Here is a 15,602-nt window from a genome sequence, read left to right as displayed (position 1 = left end):
GAAGGGCGGGCTGCGAGGGTGAAGGGCTTGAGAGGAAGAGGAGGTGGTGCATGTGTGTGGCCTCCTGCCCGTGCAGCCGGCGCCCTCGGTGCTCCGCGGCGCCCTGCGGTGCTTCCGGCGGGGCGGGGGCCATGCCACGGGTCGCCCGGAGGGGGGCGCGCCGCCGCCGCCGCCGCCGCCGCCGCCGCCGCCGCCGCCGCCGCCGCGTTGGTCGAGGGGGCGTTGGCGGCCAAGGGACAGACAGGAAGGCAGGCAAAAGGCCGAGGAAAAAAAGCCTACAGCACCCGGTATTCCCAGGCGGTCTCCCATCCAAGTACTAACCAGGCCCGACCCTGCTTAGCTTCCGAGATCAGACGAGATCGGGCGCGTTCAGGGTGGTATGGCCGTAGACGTCCGCGGCTGCCGCTGGGCGCCCCAAGAGCCTGCTCTGCGCCTCTCCGGGCCAGGCGCCCGCCGCTCCTCAGCCCTCCGCCCGCCCGATCGCGCCAGCCCGCCTGCATGCTCGCCTGCCGGCCCGACTGATTGATTGACTGACCGCCTCCCGCGCCGCGCCCGGGGTGGCGGAGGGCGCCTGCCCCGGGCCGGGCGGGGGGGGTGGGGGCCAAGACGCCTCCCGCACCCCGGAGCGGAGGCTGTCGCCGGAGCCCGGGCGCGCTCCCGTCCCCGGCCTGGCGGGCGCGTCGCCGCCGCTCGGCTCCCCGGATGGCACGCCGCCCCACCTCGGACCGCTCACTGGCTGGGGGGGTGCCGCGGGCCGGCGCCGGCCGGCTCCGGACGACCCCTGGCCTCTCCTGTTCTTCAGCCGGCCTGGCTCAAAGCCAAGCCGGGGCCGCCCGCGCCGCCGGACCCCATCCTCGGACAGGCAGGGACACAGACACAGGTGCCCACGACAGACAGACAGACACACACACACACACACACACACACAGACGGAGGGACACGGGCACTCGGAGCTGGGCCACAAGGCCTGTGGGGGCGAGGCAGCCACCCCGCCGGAGGGGCGCAGGCCCTGGAGCTGCCTTAGGAGCCCTGGCAGCCGCGGGCCCTGCAGCCACGGTGTCAGGGATGCCGTTCTGCCCCCATTCCTGCCCATCAGCCGAACCGCCGCGGGACCGTGTGCCTGTGTTGCGTGCGCGGCGCCCACGCCCAGGCGCGGAGCGAGTCTCTCTTGTGTCTCTTGCTGTGTTGCGCGCGGCCCTTTTCGGCATGGGTGCCGGCCGCCCCCGCGTCGCTGTGGCCTTGGCTGTTGCGGGGCCGCGGAGCGCGCAGCCCGGTGCCAACGGGGCCTGAGGCCCCGGGCGGTCGGGCCATCTGGTGTCCCGGGCCCGCGGAGCGTGGACGTCGTGGCTGAGGGCCGAAGGGACGGTGGTCCGCGGGGGAGGCAGGGCATGTCCTTCGGAGAGAAGGTGCAGGCGGGCCCGGGCCGAAGGTGGGGGGGGTTGCGGGTGGCTGGGTGGCTTGGAGGCTGGGGGCGGTGCCAGGGAATTGCTAGGGGCTGGGGGCGGGCCTGGGGGCGGAGATTGGGGCGGGGCGAGGAGGGCCCCGGCCCCGGCCCCGGCCCCCAAAGCCCCGCCCCGGCCCCGGCCCCCAAAGCCCCGCCCCGGCCCCCCGGAGGGGCTCGCAGGCCTGCGGAGACGGGATCCAGCCCCCGCCCGGCTCCCCCCAGCGACCGCCCCCTCCCCGCCCCGGCCCCGAGGTTCCTGCTGTCGCCCCGTCCCCTCCGTCGGCCGCCTTCGGGCCCCCGCGGCGCCCTGGGACGCGCGGCCGGCTAGGACGTGGGTGGGTGTGCTTGAAGGGCGGGCTGCGAGGGTGAAGGGCTTGAGAGGAAGAGGAGGTGGTGCATGTGTGTGGCCTCCTGCCCGTGCAGCCGGCGCCCTCGGTGCTCCGCGGCGCCCTGCGGTGCTTCCGGCGGGGCGGGGGCCATGCCACGGGTCGCCCGGAGGGGGGCGCCGCCGCCGCCGCCGCCGCCGCCGCCGCCGCCGCCGCCGCCGCGTTGGTCGAGGGGGCGTTGGCGGCCAAGGGACAGACAGGAAGGCAGGCAAAAGGCCGAGGAAAAAAAGCCTACAGCACCCGGTATTCCCAGGCGGTCTCCCATCCAAGTACTAACCAGGCCCGACCCTGCTTAGCTTCCGAGATCAGACGAGATCGGGCGCGTTCAGGGTGGTATGGCCGTAGACGTCCGCGGCTGCCGCTGGGCGCCCCAAGAGCCTGCTCTGCGCCTCTCCGGGCCAGGCGCCCGCCGCTCCTCAGCCCTCCGCCCGCCCGATCGCGCCAGCCCGCCTGCATGCTCGCCTGCCGGCCCGACTGATTGATTGACTGACCGCCTCCCGCGCCGCGCCCGGGGTGGCGGAGGGCGCCTGCCCCGGGCCGGGCGGGGGGGGTGGGGGCCAAGACGCCTCCCGCACCCCGGAGCGGAGGCTGTCGCCGGAGCCCGGGCGCGCTCCCGTCCCCGGCCTGGCGGGCGCGTCGCCGCCGCTCGGCTCCCCGGATGGCACGCCGCCCCACCTCGGACCGCTCACTGGCTGGGGGGGTGCCGCGGGCCGGCGCCGGCCGGCTCCGGACGACCCCTGGCCTCTCCTGTTCTTCAGCCGGCCTGGCTCAAAGCCAAGCCGGGGCCGCCCGCGCCGCCGGACCCCATCCTCGGACAGGCAGGGACACAGACACAGGTGCCCACGACAGACAGACAGACACACACACACACACACACACACACAGACGGAGGGACACGGGCACTCGGAGCTGGGCCACAAGGCCTGTGGGGGCGAGGCAGCCACCCCGCCGGAGGGGCGCAGGCCCTGGAGCTGCCTTAGGAGCCCTGGCAGCCGCGGGCCCTGCAGCCACGGTGTCAGGGATGCCGTTCTGCCCCCATTCCTGCCCATCAGCCGAACCGCCGCGGGACCGTGTGCCTGTGTTGCGTGCGCGGCGCCCACGCCCAGGCGCGGAGCGAGTCTCTCTTGTGTCTCTTGCTGTGTTGCGCGCGGCCCTTTTCGGCATGGGTGCCGGCCGCCCCCGCGTCGCTGTGGCCTTGGCTGTTGCGGGGCCGCGGAGCGCGCAGCCCGGTGCCAACGGGGCCTGAGGCCCCGGGCGGTCGGGCCATCTGGTGTCCCGGGCCCGCGGAGCGTGGACGTCGTGGCTGAGGGCCGAAGGGACGGTGGTCCGCGGGGGAGGCAGGGCATGTCCTTCGGAGAGAAGGTGCAGGCGGGCCCGGGCCGAAGGTGGGGGGGGTTGCGGGTGGCTGGGTGGCTTGGAGGCTGGGGGCGGTGCCAGGGAATTGCTAGGGGCTGGGGGCGGGCCTGGGGGCGGAGATTGGGGCGGGGCGAGGAGGGCCCCGGCCCCGGCCCCGGCCCCCAAAGCCCCGCCCCGGCCCCGGCCCCCAAAGCCCCGCCCCGGCCCCCCGGAGGGGCTCGCAGGCCTGCGGAGACGGGATCCAGCCCCCGCCCGGCTCCCCCCAGCGACCGCCCCCTCCCCGCCCCGGCCCCGAGGTTCCTGCTGTCGCCCCGTCCCCTCCGTCGGCCGCCTTCGGGCCCCCGCGGCGCCCTGGGACGCGCGGCCGGCTAGGACGTGGGTGGGTGTGCTTGAAGGGCGGGCTGCGAGGGTGAAGGGCTTGAGAGGAAGAGGAGGTGGTGCATGTGTGTGGCCTCCTGCCCGTGCAGCCGGCGCCCTCGGTGCTCCGCGGCGCCCTGCGGTGCTTCCGGCGGGGCGGGGGCCATGCCACGGGTCGCCCGGAGGGGGGCGCCGCCGCCGCCGCCGCCGCCGCCGCCGCCGCCGCCGCCGCCGCCGCGTTGGTCGAGGGGGCGTTGGCGGCCAAGGGACAGACAGGAAGGCAGGCAAAAGGCCGAGGAAAAAAAGCCTACAGCACCCGGTATTCCCAGGCGGTCTCCCATCCAAGTACTAACCAGGCCCGACCCTGCTTAGCTTCCGAGATCAGACGAGATCGGGCGCGTTCAGGGTGGTATGGCCGTAGACGTCCGCGGCTGCCGCTGGGCGCCCCAAGAGCCTGCTCTGCGCCTCTCCGGGCCAGGCGCCCGCCGCTCCTCAGCCCTCCGCCCGCCCGATCGCGCCAGCCCGCCTGCATGCTCGCCTGCCGGCCCGACTGATTGATTGACTGACCGCCTCCCGCGCCGCGCCCGGGGTGGCGGAGGGCGCCTGCCCCGGGCCGGGCGGGGGGGGTGGGGGCCAAGACGCCTCCCGCACCCCGGAGCGGAGGCTGTCGCCGGAGCCCGGGCGCGCTCCCGTCCCCGGCCTGGCGGGCGCGTCGCCGCCGCTCGGCTCCCCGGATGGCACGCCGCCCCACCTCGGACCGCTCACTGGCTGGGGGGGTGCCGCGGGCCGGCGCCGGCCGGCTCCGGACGACCCCTGGCCTCTCCTGTTCTTCAGCCGGCCTGGCTCAAAGCCAAGCCGGGGCCGCCCGCGCCGCCGGACCCCATCCTCGGACAGGCAGGGACACAGACACAGGTGCCCACGACAGACAGACAGACACACACACACACACACACACACACAGACGGAGGGACACGGGCACTCGGAGCTGGGCCACAAGGCCTGTGGGGGCGAGGCAGCCACCCCGCCGGAGGGGCGCAGGCCCTGGAGCTGCCTTAGGAGCCCTGGCAGCCGCGGGCCCTGCAGCCACGGTGTCAGGGATGCCGTTCTGCCCCCATTCCTGCCCATCAGCCGAACCGCCGCGGGACCGTGTGCCTGTGTTGCGTGCGCGGCGCCCACGCCCAGGCGCGGAGCGAGTCTCTCTTGTGTCTCTTGCTGTGTTGCGCGCGGCCCTTTTCGGCATGGGTGCCGGCCGCCCCCGCGTCGCTGTGGCCTTGGCTGTTGCGGGGCCGCGGAGCGCGCAGCCCGGTGCCAACGGGGCCTGAGGCCCCGGGCGGTCGGGCCATCTGGTGTCCCGGGCCCGCGGAGCGTGGACGTCGTGGCTGAGGGCCGAAGGGACGGTGGTCCGCGGGGGAGGCAGGGCATGTCCTTCGGAGAGAAGGTGCAGGCGGGCCCGGGCCGAAGGTGGGGGGGGTTGCGGGTGGCTGGGTGGCTTGGAGGCTGGGGGCGGTGCCAGGGAATTGCTAGGGGCTGGGGGCGGGCCTGGGGGCGGAGATTGGGGCGGGGCGAGGAGGGCCCCGGCCCCGGCCCCGGCCCCCAAAGCCCCGCCCCGGCCCCGGCCCCCAAAGCCCCGCCCCGGCCCCCCGGAGGGGCTCGCAGGCCTGCGGAGACGGGATCCAGCCCCCGCCCGGCTCCCCCCAGCGACCGCCCCCTCCCCGCCCCGGCCCCGAGGTTCCTGCTGTCGCCCCGTCCCCTCCGTCGGCCGCCTTCGGGCCCCCGCGGCGCCCTGGGACGCGCGGCCGGCTAGGACGTGGGTGGGTGTGCTTGAAGGGCGGGCTGCGAGGGTGAAGGGCTTGAGAGGAAGAGGAGGTGGTGCATGTGTGTGGCCTCCTGCCCGTGCAGCCGGCGCCCTCGGTGCTCCGCGGCGCCCTGCGGTGCTTCCGGCGGGGCGGGGGCCATGCCACGGGTCGCCCGGAGGGGGGCGCCGCCGCCGCCGCCGCCGCCGCCGCCGCCGCCGCCGCCGCCGCCGCGTTGGTCGAGGGGGCGTTGGCGGCCAAGGGACAGACAGGAAGGCAGGCAAAAGGCCGAGGAAAAAAAGCCTACAGCACCCGGTATTCCCAGGCGGTCTCCCATCCAAGTACTAACCAGGCCCGACCCTGCTTAGCTTCCGAGATCAGACGAGATCGGGCGCGTTCAGGGTGGTATGGCCGTAGACGTCCGCGGCTGCCGCTGGGCGCCCCAAGAGCCTGCTCTGCGCCTCTCCGGGCCAGGCGCCCGCCGCTCCTCAGCCCTCCGCCCGCCCGATCGCGCCAGCCCGCCTGCATGCTCGCCTGCCGGCCCGACTGATTGATTGACTGACCGCCTCCCGCGCCGCGCCCGGGGTGGCGGAGGGCGCCTGCCCCGGGCCGGGCGGGGGGGGTGGGGGCCAAGACGCCTCCCGCACCCCGGAGCGGAGGCTGTCGCCGGAGCCCGGGCGCGCTCCCGTCCCCGGCCTGGCGGGCGCGTCGCCGCCGCTCGGCTCCCCGGATGGCACGCCGCCCCACCTCGGACCGCTCACTGGCTGGGGGGGTGCCGCGGGCCGGCGCCGGCCGGCTCCGGACGACCCCTGGCCTCTCCTGTTCTTCAGCCGGCCTGGCTCAAAGCCAAGCCGGGGCCGCCCGCGCCGCCGGACCCCATCCTCGGACAGGCAGGGACACAGACACAGGTGCCCACGACAGACAGACAGACACACACACACACACACACACACACAGACGGAGGGACACGGGCACTCGGAGCTGGGCCACAAGGCCTGTGGGGGCGAGGCAGCCACCCCGCCGGAGGGGCGCAGGCCCTGGAGCTGCCTTAGGAGCCCTGGCAGCCGCGGGCCCTGCAGCCACGGTGTCAGGGATGCCGTTCTGCCCCCATTCCTGCCCATCAGCCGAACCGCCGCGGGACCGTGTGCCTGTGTTGCGTGCGCGGCGCCCACGCCCAGGCGCGGAGCGAGTCTCTCTTGTGTCTCTTGCTGTGTTGCGCGCGGCCCTTTTCGGCATGGGTGCCGGCCGCCCCCGCGTCGCTGTGGCCTTGGCTGTTGCGGGGCCGCGGAGCGCGCAGCCCGGTGCCAACGGGGCCTGAGGCCCCGGGCGGTCGGGCCATCTGGTGTCCCGGGCCCGCGGAGCGTGGACGTCGTGGCTGAGGGCCGAAGGGACGGTGGTCCGCGGGGGAGGCAGGGCATGTCCTTCGGAGAGAAGGTGCAGGCGGGCCCGGGCCGAAGGTGGGGGGGGTTGCGGGTGGCTGGGTGGCTTGGAGGCTGGGGGCGGTGCCAGGGAATTGCTAGGGGCTGGGGGCGGGCCTGGGGGCGGGCCTGGGGGCGGAGATTGGGGCGGGGCGAGGAGGGCCCCGGCCCCGGCCCCGGCCCCCAAAGCCCCGCCCCGGCCCCGGCCCCCAAAGCCCCGCCCCGGCCCCCCGGAGGGGCTCGCAGGCCTGCGGAGACGGGATCCAGCCCCCGCCCGGCTCCCCCCAGCGACCGCCCCCTCCCCGCCCCGGCCCCGAGGTTCCTGCTGTCGCCCCGTCCCCTCCGTCGGCCGCCTTCGGGCCCCCGCGGCGCCCTGGGACGCGCGGCCGGCTAGGACGTGGGTGGGTGTGCTTGAAGGGCGGGCTGCGAGGGTGAAGGGCTTGAGAGGAAGAGGAGGTGGTGCATGTGTGTGGCCTCCTGCCCGTGCAGCCGGCGCCCTCGGTGCTCCGCGGCGCCCTGCGGTGCTTCCGGCGGGGCGGGGGCCATGCCACGGGTCGCCCGGAGGGGGGCGCCGCCGCCGCCGCCGCCGCCGCCGCCGCCGCCGCCGCCGCGTTGGTCGAGGGGGCGTTGGCGGCCAAGGGACAGACAGGAAGGCAGGCAAAAGGCCGAGGAAAAAAAGCCTACAGCACCCGGTATTCCCAGGCGGTCTCCCATCCAAGTACTAACCAGGCCCGACCCTGCTTAGCTTCCGAGATCAGACGAGATCGGGCGCGTTCAGGGTGGTATGGCCGTAGACGTCCGCGGCTGCCGCTGGGCGCCCCAAGAGCCTGCTCTGCGCCTCTCCGGGCCAGGCGCCCGCCGCTCCTCAGCCCTCCGCCCGCCCGATCGCGCCAGCCCGCCTGCATGCTCGCCTGCCGGCCCGACTGATTGATTGACTGACCGCCTCCCGCGCCGCGCCCGGGGTGGCGGAGGGCGCCTGCCCCGGGCCGGGCGGGGGGGGTGGGGGCCAAGACGCCTCCCGCACCCCGGAGCGGAGGCTGTCGCCGGAGCCCGGGCGCGCTCCCGTCCCCGGCCTGGCGGGCGCGTCGCCGCCGCTCGGCTCCCCGGATGGCACGCCGCCCCACCTCGGACCGCTCACTGGCTGGGGGGGTGCCGCGGGCCGGCGCCGGCCGGCTCCGGACGACCCCTGGCCTCTCCTGTTCTTCAGCCGGCCTGGCTCAAAGCCAAGCCGGGGCCGCCCGCGCCGCCGGACCCCATCCTCGGACAGGCAGGGACACAGACACAGGTGCCCACGACAGACAGACAGACACACACACACACACACACACACACAGACGGAGGGACACGGGCACTCGGAGCTGGGCCACAAGGCCTGTGGGGGCGAGGCAGCCACCCCGCCGGAGGGGCGCAGGCCCTGGAGCTGCCTTAGGAGCCCTGGCAGCCGCGGGCCCTGCAGCCACGGTGTCAGGGATGCCGTTCTGCCCCCATTCCTGCCCATCAGCCGAACCGCCGCGGGACCGTGTGCCTGTGTTGCGTGCGCGGCGCCCACGCCCAGGCGCGGAGCGAGTCTCTCTTGTGTCTCTTGCTGTGTTGCGCGCGGCCCTTTTCGGCATGGGTGCCGGCCGCCCCCGCGTCGCTGTGGCCTTGGCTGTTGCGGGGCCGCGGAGCGCGCAGCCCGGTGCCAACGGGGCCTGAGGCCCCGGGCGGTCGGGCCATCTGGTGTCCCGGGCCCGCGGAGCGTGGACGTCGTGGCTGAGGGCCGAAGGGACGGTGGTCCGCGGGGGAGGCAGGGCATGTCCTTCGGAGAGAAGGTGCAGGCGGGCCCGGGCCGAAGGTGGGGGGGGTTGCGGGTGGCTGGGTGGCTTGGAGGCTGGGGGCGGTGCCAGGGAATTGCTAGGGGCTGGGGGCGGGCCTGGGGGCGGAGATTGGGGCGGGGCGAGGAGGGCCCCGGCCCCGGCCCCGGCCCCCAAAGCCCCGCCCCGGCCCCGGCCCCCAAAGCCCCGCCCCGGCCCCCCGGAGGGGCTCGCAGGCCTGCGGAGACGGGATCCAGCCCCCGCCCGGCTCCCCCCAGCGACCGCCCCCTCCCCGCCCCGGCCCCGAGGTTCCTGCTGTCGCCCCGTCCCCTCCGTCGGCCGCCTTCGGGCCCCCGCGGCGCCCTGGGACGCGCGGCCGGCTAGGACGTGGGTGGGTGTGCTTGAAGGGCGGGCTGCGAGGGTGAAGGGCTTGAGAGGAAGAGGAGGTGGTGCATGTGTGTGGCCTCCTGCCCGTGCAGCCGGCGCCCTCGGTGCTCCGCGGCGCCCTGCGGTGCTTCCGGCGGGGCGGGGGCCATGCCACGGGTCGCCCGGAGGGGGGCGCCGCCGCCGCCGCCGCCGCCGCCGCCGCCGCCGCCGCCGCCGCCGCCGCGTTGGTCGAGGGGGCGTTGGCGGCCAAGGGACAGACAGGAAGGCAGGCAAAAGGCCGAGGAAAAAAAGCCTACAGCACCCGGTATTCCCAGGCGGTCTCCCATCCAAGTACTAACCAGGCCCGACCCTGCTTAGCTTCCGAGATCAGACGAGATCGGGCGCGTTCAGGGTGGTATGGCCGTAGACGTCCGCGGCTGCCGCTGGGCGCCCCAAGAGCCTGCTCTGCGCCTCTCCGGGCCAGGCGCCCGCCGCTCCTCAGCCCTCCGCCCGCCCGATCGCGCCAGCCCGCCTGCATGCTCGCCTGCCGGCCCGACTGATTGATTGACTGACCGCCTCCCGCGCCGCGCCCGGGGTGGCGGAGGGCGCCTGCCCCGGGCCGGGCGGGGGGGGTGGGGGCCAAGACGCCTCCCGCACCCCGGAGCGGAGGCTGTCGCCGGAGCCCGGGCGCGCTCCCGTCCCCGGCCTGGCGGGCGCGTCGCCGCCGCTCGGCTCCCCGGATGGCACGCCGCCCCACCTCGGACCGCTCACTGGCTGGGGGGGTGCCGCGGGCCGGCGCCGGCCGGCTCCGGACGACCCCTGGCCTCTCCTGTTCTTCAGCCGGCCTGGCTCAAAGCCAAGCCGGGGCCGCCCGCGCCGCCGGACCCCATCCTCGGACAGGCAGGGACACAGACACAGGTGCCCACGACAGACAGACAGACACACACACACACACACACACACACAGACGGAGGGACACGGGCACTCGGAGCTGGGCCACAAGGCCTGTGGGGGCGAGGCAGCCACCCCGCCGGAGGGGCGCAGGCCCTGGAGCTGCCTTAGGAGCCCTGGCAGCCGCGGGCCCTGCAGCCACGGTGTCAGGGATGCCGTTCTGCCCCCATTCCTGCCCATCAGCCGAACCGCCGCGGGACCGTGTGCCTGTGTTGCGTGCGCGGCGCCCACGCCCAGGCGCGGAGCGAGTCTCTCTTGTGTCTCTTGCTGTGTTGCGCGCGGCCCTTTTCGGCATGGGTGCCGGCCGCCCCCGCGTCGCTGTGGCCTTGGCTGTTGCGGGGCCGCGGAGCGCGCAGCCCGGTGCCAACGGGGCCTGAGGCCCCGGGCGGTCGGGCCATCTGGTGTCCCGGGCCCGCGGAGCGTGGACGTCGTGGCTGAGGGCCGAAGGGACGGTGGTCCGCGGGGGAGGCAGGGCATGTGCTTCGGAGAGAAGGTGCAGGCGGGCCCGGGCCGAAGGTGGGGGGGGTTGCGGGTGGCTGGGTGGCTTGGAGGCTGGGGGCGGTGCCAGGGAATTGCTAGGGGCTGGGGGCGGGCCTGGGGGCGGAGATTGGGGCGGGGCGAGGAGGGCCCCGGCCCCGGCCCCGGCCCCCAAAGCCCCGCCCCGGCCCCGGCCCCCAAAGCCCCGCCCCGGCCCCCCGGAGGGGCTCGCAGGCCTGCGGAGACGGGATCCAGCCCCCGCCCGGCTCCCCCCAGCGACCGCCCCCTCCCCGCCCCGGCCCCGAGGTTCCTGCTGTCGCCCCGTCCCCTCCGTCGGCCGCCTTCGGGCCCCCGCGGCGCCCTGGGACGCGCGGCCGGCTAGGACGTGGGTGGGTGTGCTTGAAGGGCGGGCTGCGAGGGTGAAGGGCTTGAGAGGAAGAGGAGGTGGTGCATGTGTGTGGCCTCCTGCCCGTGCAGCCGGCGCCCTCGGTGCTCCGCGGCGCCCTGCGGTGCTTCCGGCGGGGCGGGGGCCATGCCACGGGTCGCCCGGAGGGGGGCGCCGCCGCCGCCGCCGCCGCCGCCGCCGCCGCCGCCGCGTTGGTCGAGGGGGCGTTGGCGGCCAAGGGACAGACAGGAAGGCAGGCAAAAGGCCGAGGAAAAAAAGCCTACAGCACCCGGTATTCCCAGGCGGTCTCCCATCCAAGTACTAACCAGGCCCGACCCTGCTTAGCTTCCGAGATCAGACGAGATCGGGCGCGTTCAGGGTGGTATGGCCGTAGACGTCCGCGGCTGCCGCTGGGCGCCCCAAGAGCCTGCTCTGCGCCTCTCCGGGCCAGGCGCCCGCCGCTCCTCAGCCCTCCGCCCGCCCGATCGCGCCAGCCCGCCTGCATGCTCGCCTGCCGGCCCGACTGATTGATTGACTGACCGCCTCCCGCGCCGCGCCCGGGGTGGCGGAGGGCGCCTGCCCCGGGCCGGGCGGGGGGGGTGGGGGCCAAGACGCCTCCCGCACCCCGGAGCGGAGGCTGTCGCCGGAGCCCGGGCGCGCTCCCGTCCCCGGCCTGGCGGGCGCGTCGCCGCCGCTCGGCTCCCCGGATGGCACGCCGCCCCACCTCGGACCGCTCACTGGCTGGGGGGGTGCCGCGGGCCGGCGCCGGCCGGCTCCGGACGACCCCTGGCCTCTCCTGTTCTTCAGCCGGCCTGGCTCAAAGCTAAGCCGGGGCCGCCCGCGCCGCCGGACCCCATCCTCGGACAGGCAGGGACACAGACACAGGTGCCCACGACAGACAGACAGACACACACACACACACACACACAGACGGAGGGACACGGGCACTCGGAGCTGGGCCACAAGGCCTGTGGGGGCGAGGCAGCCACCCCGCCGGAGGGGCGCAGGCCCTGGAGCTGCCTTAGGAGCCCTGGCAGCCGCGGGCCCTGCAGCCACGGTGTCAGGGATGCCGTTCTGCCCCCATTCCTGCCCATCAGCCGAACCGCCGCGGGACCGTGTGCCTGTGTTGCGTGCGCGGCGCCCACGCCCAGGCGCGGAGCGAGTCTCTCTTGTGTCTCTTGCTGTGTTGCGCGCGGCCCTTTTCGGCATGGGTGCCGGCCGCCCCCGCGTCGCTGTGGCCTTGGCTGTTGCGGGGCCGCGGAGCGCGCAGCCCGGTGCCAACGGGGCCTGAGGCCCCGGGCGGTCGGGCCATCTGGTGTCCCGGGCCCGCGGAGCGTGGACGTCGTGGCTGAGGGCCGAAGGGACGGTGGTCCGCGGGGGAGGCAGGGCATGTGCTTCGGAGAGAAGGTGCAGGCGGGCCCGGGCCGAAGGTGGGGGGGGTTGCGGGTGGCTGGGTGGCTTGGAGGCTGGGGGCGGTGCCAGGGAATTGCTAGGGGCTGGGGGCGGGCCTGGGGGCGGAGATTGGGGCGGGGCGAGGAGGGCCCCGGCCCCGGCCCCGGCCCCCAAAGCCCCGCCCCGGCCCCGGCCCCCAAAGCCCCGCCCCGGCCCCCCGGAGGGGCTCGCAGGCCTGCGGAGACGGGATCCAGCCCCCGCCCGGCTCCCCCCAGCGACCGCCCCCTCCCCGCCCCGGCCCCGAGGTTCCTGCTGTCGCCCCGTCCCCTCCGTCGGCCGCCTTCGGGCCCCCGCGGCGCCCTGGGACGCGCGGCCGGCTAGGACGTGGGTGGGTGTGCTTGAAGGGCGGGCTGCGAGGGTGAAGGGCTTGAGAGGAAGAGGAGGTGGTGCATGTGTGTGGCCTCCTGCCCGTGCAGCCGGCGCCCTCGGTGCTCCGCGGCGCCCTGCGGTGCTTCCGGCGGGGCGGGGGCCATGCCACGGGTCGCCCGGAGGGGGGCGCCGCCGCCGCCGCCGCCGCCGCCGCCGCCGCCGCCGCGTTGGTCGAGGGGGCGTTGGCGGCCAAGGGACAGACAGGAAGGCAGGCAAAAGGCCGAGGAAAAAAAGCCTACAGCACCCGGTATTCCCAGGCGGTCTCCCATCCAAGTACTAACCAGGCCCGACCCTGCTTAGCTTCCGAGATCAGACGAGATCGGGCGCGTTCAGGGTGGTATGGCCGTAGACGTCCGCGGCTGCCGCTGGGCGCCCCAAGAGCCTGCTCTGCGCCTCTCCGGGCCAGGCGCCCGCCGCTCCTCAGCCCTCCGCCCGCCCGATCGCGCCAGCCCGCCTGCATGCTCGCCTGCCGGCCCGACTGATTGATTGACTGACCGCCTCCCGCGCCGCGCCCGGGGTGGCGGAGGGCGCCTGCCCCGGGCCGGGCGGGGGGGGTGGGGGCCAAGACGCCTCCCGCACCCCGGAGCGGAGGCTGTCGCCGGAGCCCGGGCGCGCTCCCGTCCCCGGCCTGGCGGGCGCGTCGCCGCCGCTCGGCTCCCCGGATGGCACGCCGCCCCACCTCGGACCGCTCACTGGCTGGGGGGGTGCCGCGGGCCGGCGCCGGCCGGCTCCGGACGACCCCTGGCCTCTCCTGTTCTTCAGCCGGCCTGGCTCAAAGCCAAGCCGGGGCCGCCCGCGCCGCCGGACCCCATCCTCGGACAGGCAGGGACACAGACACAGGTGCCCACGACAGACAGACAGACACACACACACACACACACACACACAGACGGAGGGACACGGGCACTCGGAGCTGGGCCACAAGGCCTGTGGGGGCGAGGCAGCCACCCCGCCGGAGGGGCGCAGGCCCTGGAGCTGCCTTAGGAGCCCTGGCAGCCGCGGGCCCTGCAGCCACGGTGTCAGGGATGCCGTTCTGCCCCCATTCCTGCCCATCAGCCGAACCGCCGCGGGACCGTGTGCCTGTGTTGCGTGCGCGGCGCCCACGCCCAGGCGCGGAGCGAGTCTCTCTTGTGTCTCTTGCTGTGTTGCGCGCGGCCCTTTTCGGCATGGGTGCCGGCCGCCCCCGCGTCGCTGTGGCCTTGGCTGTTGCGGGGCCGCGGAGCGCGCAGCCCGGTGCCAACGGGGCCTGAGGCCCCGGGCGGTCGGGCCATCTGGTGTCCCGGGCCCGCGGAGCGTGGACGTCGTGGCTGAGGGCCGAAGGGACGGTGGTCCGCGGGGGAGGCAGGGCATGTGCTTCGGAGAGAAGGTGCAGGCGGGCCCGGGCCGAAGGTGGGGGGGGTTGCGGGTGGCTGGGTGGCTTGGAGGCTGGGGGCGGTGCCAGGGAATTGCTAGGGGCTGGGGGCGGGCCTGGGGGCGGAGATTGGGGCGGGGCGAGGAGGGCCCCGGCCCCGGCCCCGGCCCCCAAAGCCCCGCCCCGGCCCCGGCCCCCAAAGCCCCGCCCCGGCCCCCCGGAGGGGCTCGCAGGCCTGCGGAGACGGGATCCAGCCCCCGCCCGGCTCCCCCCAGCGACCGCCCCCTCCCCGCCCCGGCCCCGAGGTTCCTGCTGTCGCCCCGTCCCCTCCGTCGGCCGCCTTCGGGCCCCCGCGGCGCCCTGGGACGCGCGGCCGGCTAGGACGTGGGTGGGTGTGCTTGAAGGGCGGGCTGCGAGGGTGAAGGGCTTGAGAGGAAGAGGAGGTGGTGCATGTGTGTGGCCTCCTGCCCGTGCAGCCGGCGCCCTCGGTGCTCCGCGGCGCCCTGCGGTGCTTCCGGCGGGGCGGGGGCCATGCCACGGGTCGCCCGGAGGGGGGCGCCGCCGCCGCCGCCGCCGCCGCCGCCGCCGCCGCCGCCGCCGCCGCGTTGGTCGAGGGGGCGTTGGCGGCCAAGGGACAGACAGGAAGGCAGGCAAAAGGCCGAGGAAAAAAAGCCTACAGCACCCGGTATTCCCAGGCGGTCTCCCATCCAAGTACTAACCAGGCCCGACCCTGCTTAGCTTCCGAGATCAGACGAGATCGGGCGCGTTCAGGGTGGTATGGCCGTAGACGTCCGCGGCTGCCGCTGGGCGCCCCAAGAGCCTGCTCTGCGCCTCTCCGGGCCAGGCGCCCGCCGCTCCTCAGCCCTCCGCCCGCCCGATCGCGCCAGCCCGCCTGCATGCTCGCCTGCCGGCCCGACTGATTGATTGACTGACCGCCTCCCGCGCCGCGCCCGGGGTGGCGGAGGGCGCCTGCCCCGGGCCGGGCGGGGGGGGTGGGGGCCAAGACGCCTCCCGCACCCCGGAGCGGAGGCTGTCGCCGGAGCCCGGGCGCGCTCCCGTCCCCGGCCTGGCGGGCGCGTCGCCGCCGCTCGGCTCCCCGGATGGCACGCCGCCCCACCTCGGACCGCTCACTGGCTGGGGGGGTGCCGCGGGCCGGCGCCGGCCGGCTCCGGACGACCCCTGGCCTCTCCTGTTCTTCAGCCGGCCTGGCTCAAAGCCAAGCCGGGGCCGCCCGCGCCGCCGGACCCCATCCTCGGACAGGCAGGGACACAGACACAGGTGCCCACGACAGACAGACAGACACACACACACACACACACACACACAGACGGAGGGACACGGGCACTCGGAGCTGGGCCACAAGGCCTGTGGGGGCGAGGCAGCCACCCCGCCGGAGGGGCGCAGGCCCTGGAGCTGCCTTAGGAGCCCTGGCAGCCGCGGGCCCTGCAGCCACGGTGTCAGGGATGCCGTTCTGCCCCCATTCCTGCCCATCAGCCGAACCGCCGCGGGACCGTGTGCCTGTGTTGCGTGCGCGGCGCCCACGCCCAGGCGCGGAGCGAGTCTCTCTTGTGTCTCTTGCTGTGTTGCGCGCGGCCCTTTTCGGCATGGGTGCCGGCCGCCCCCGCGTCGCTGTGGCCTTGGCTGTTGCGGGGCCGCGGAGCGCGCAGCCCGGTGCCAACGGGGCCTGAGGCCCCGGGCGGTCGG

The 15,602-nt window shown here is 76.0% G+C and overlaps 9 non-coding genes across 9 annotated transcripts; all 9 read right to left on the bottom strand.

The window, feature by feature from the left end:
* Positions 1 to 272: 272 nt before the first annotated feature.
* LOC140596894 (5S ribosomal RNA) lies at positions 273 to 391 on the bottom strand. The gene has a single exon (XR_011998764.1). It is a non-coding gene; the product is annotated as a 5S ribosomal RNA (ribosomal RNA).
* Positions 392 to 2,058: 1,667 nt separating this feature from the next.
* On the bottom strand, positions 2,059 to 2,177 carry LOC140596893 (5S ribosomal RNA). Its single transcript, XR_011998763.1, has one exon. It is a non-coding gene; the product is annotated as a 5S ribosomal RNA (ribosomal RNA).
* A 1,670-nt stretch (positions 2,178 to 3,847) lies between these two features.
* On the bottom strand, positions 3,848 to 3,966 carry LOC140596892 (5S ribosomal RNA). Its single transcript, XR_011998762.1, has one exon. It is a non-coding gene; the product is annotated as a 5S ribosomal RNA (ribosomal RNA).
* Positions 3,967 to 5,636: 1,670 nt separating this feature from the next.
* LOC140596891 (5S ribosomal RNA) lies at positions 5,637 to 5,755 on the bottom strand. Its single transcript, XR_011998761.1, has one exon. It is a non-coding gene; the product is annotated as a 5S ribosomal RNA (ribosomal RNA).
* A 1,676-nt stretch (positions 5,756 to 7,431) lies between these two features.
* Positions 7,432 to 7,550, bottom strand: LOC140596890 (5S ribosomal RNA). Its single transcript, XR_011998760.1, has one exon. It is a non-coding gene; the product is annotated as a 5S ribosomal RNA (ribosomal RNA).
* Positions 7,551 to 9,223: 1,673 nt separating this feature from the next.
* On the bottom strand, positions 9,224 to 9,342 carry LOC140596889 (5S ribosomal RNA). The gene has a single exon (XR_011998759.1). It is a non-coding gene; the product is annotated as a 5S ribosomal RNA (ribosomal RNA).
* A 1,661-nt stretch (positions 9,343 to 11,003) lies between these two features.
* On the bottom strand, positions 11,004 to 11,122 carry LOC140596888 (5S ribosomal RNA). Its single transcript, XR_011998758.1, has one exon. It is a non-coding gene; the product is annotated as a 5S ribosomal RNA (ribosomal RNA).
* Positions 11,123 to 12,779: 1,657 nt separating this feature from the next.
* LOC140596887 (5S ribosomal RNA) lies at positions 12,780 to 12,898 on the bottom strand. The gene has a single exon (XR_011998757.1). It is a non-coding gene; the product is annotated as a 5S ribosomal RNA (ribosomal RNA).
* Positions 12,899 to 14,568: 1,670 nt separating this feature from the next.
* Positions 14,569 to 14,687, bottom strand: LOC140596886 (5S ribosomal RNA). The gene has a single exon (XR_011998756.1). It is a non-coding gene; the product is annotated as a 5S ribosomal RNA (ribosomal RNA).
* Positions 14,688 to 15,602: the final 915 nt, after the last annotated feature.

Source organism: Vulpes vulpes, unplaced genomic scaffold (assembly GCF_048418805.1).
Source record: "Vulpes vulpes isolate BD-2025 unplaced genomic scaffold, VulVul3 u000000749, whole genome shotgun sequence".
NCBI classification, from domain to species: domain Eukaryota; kingdom Metazoa; phylum Chordata; class Mammalia; order Carnivora; family Canidae; genus Vulpes; species Vulpes vulpes.
This window is presented reverse-complemented; position numbering and strand designations above follow the sequence as displayed.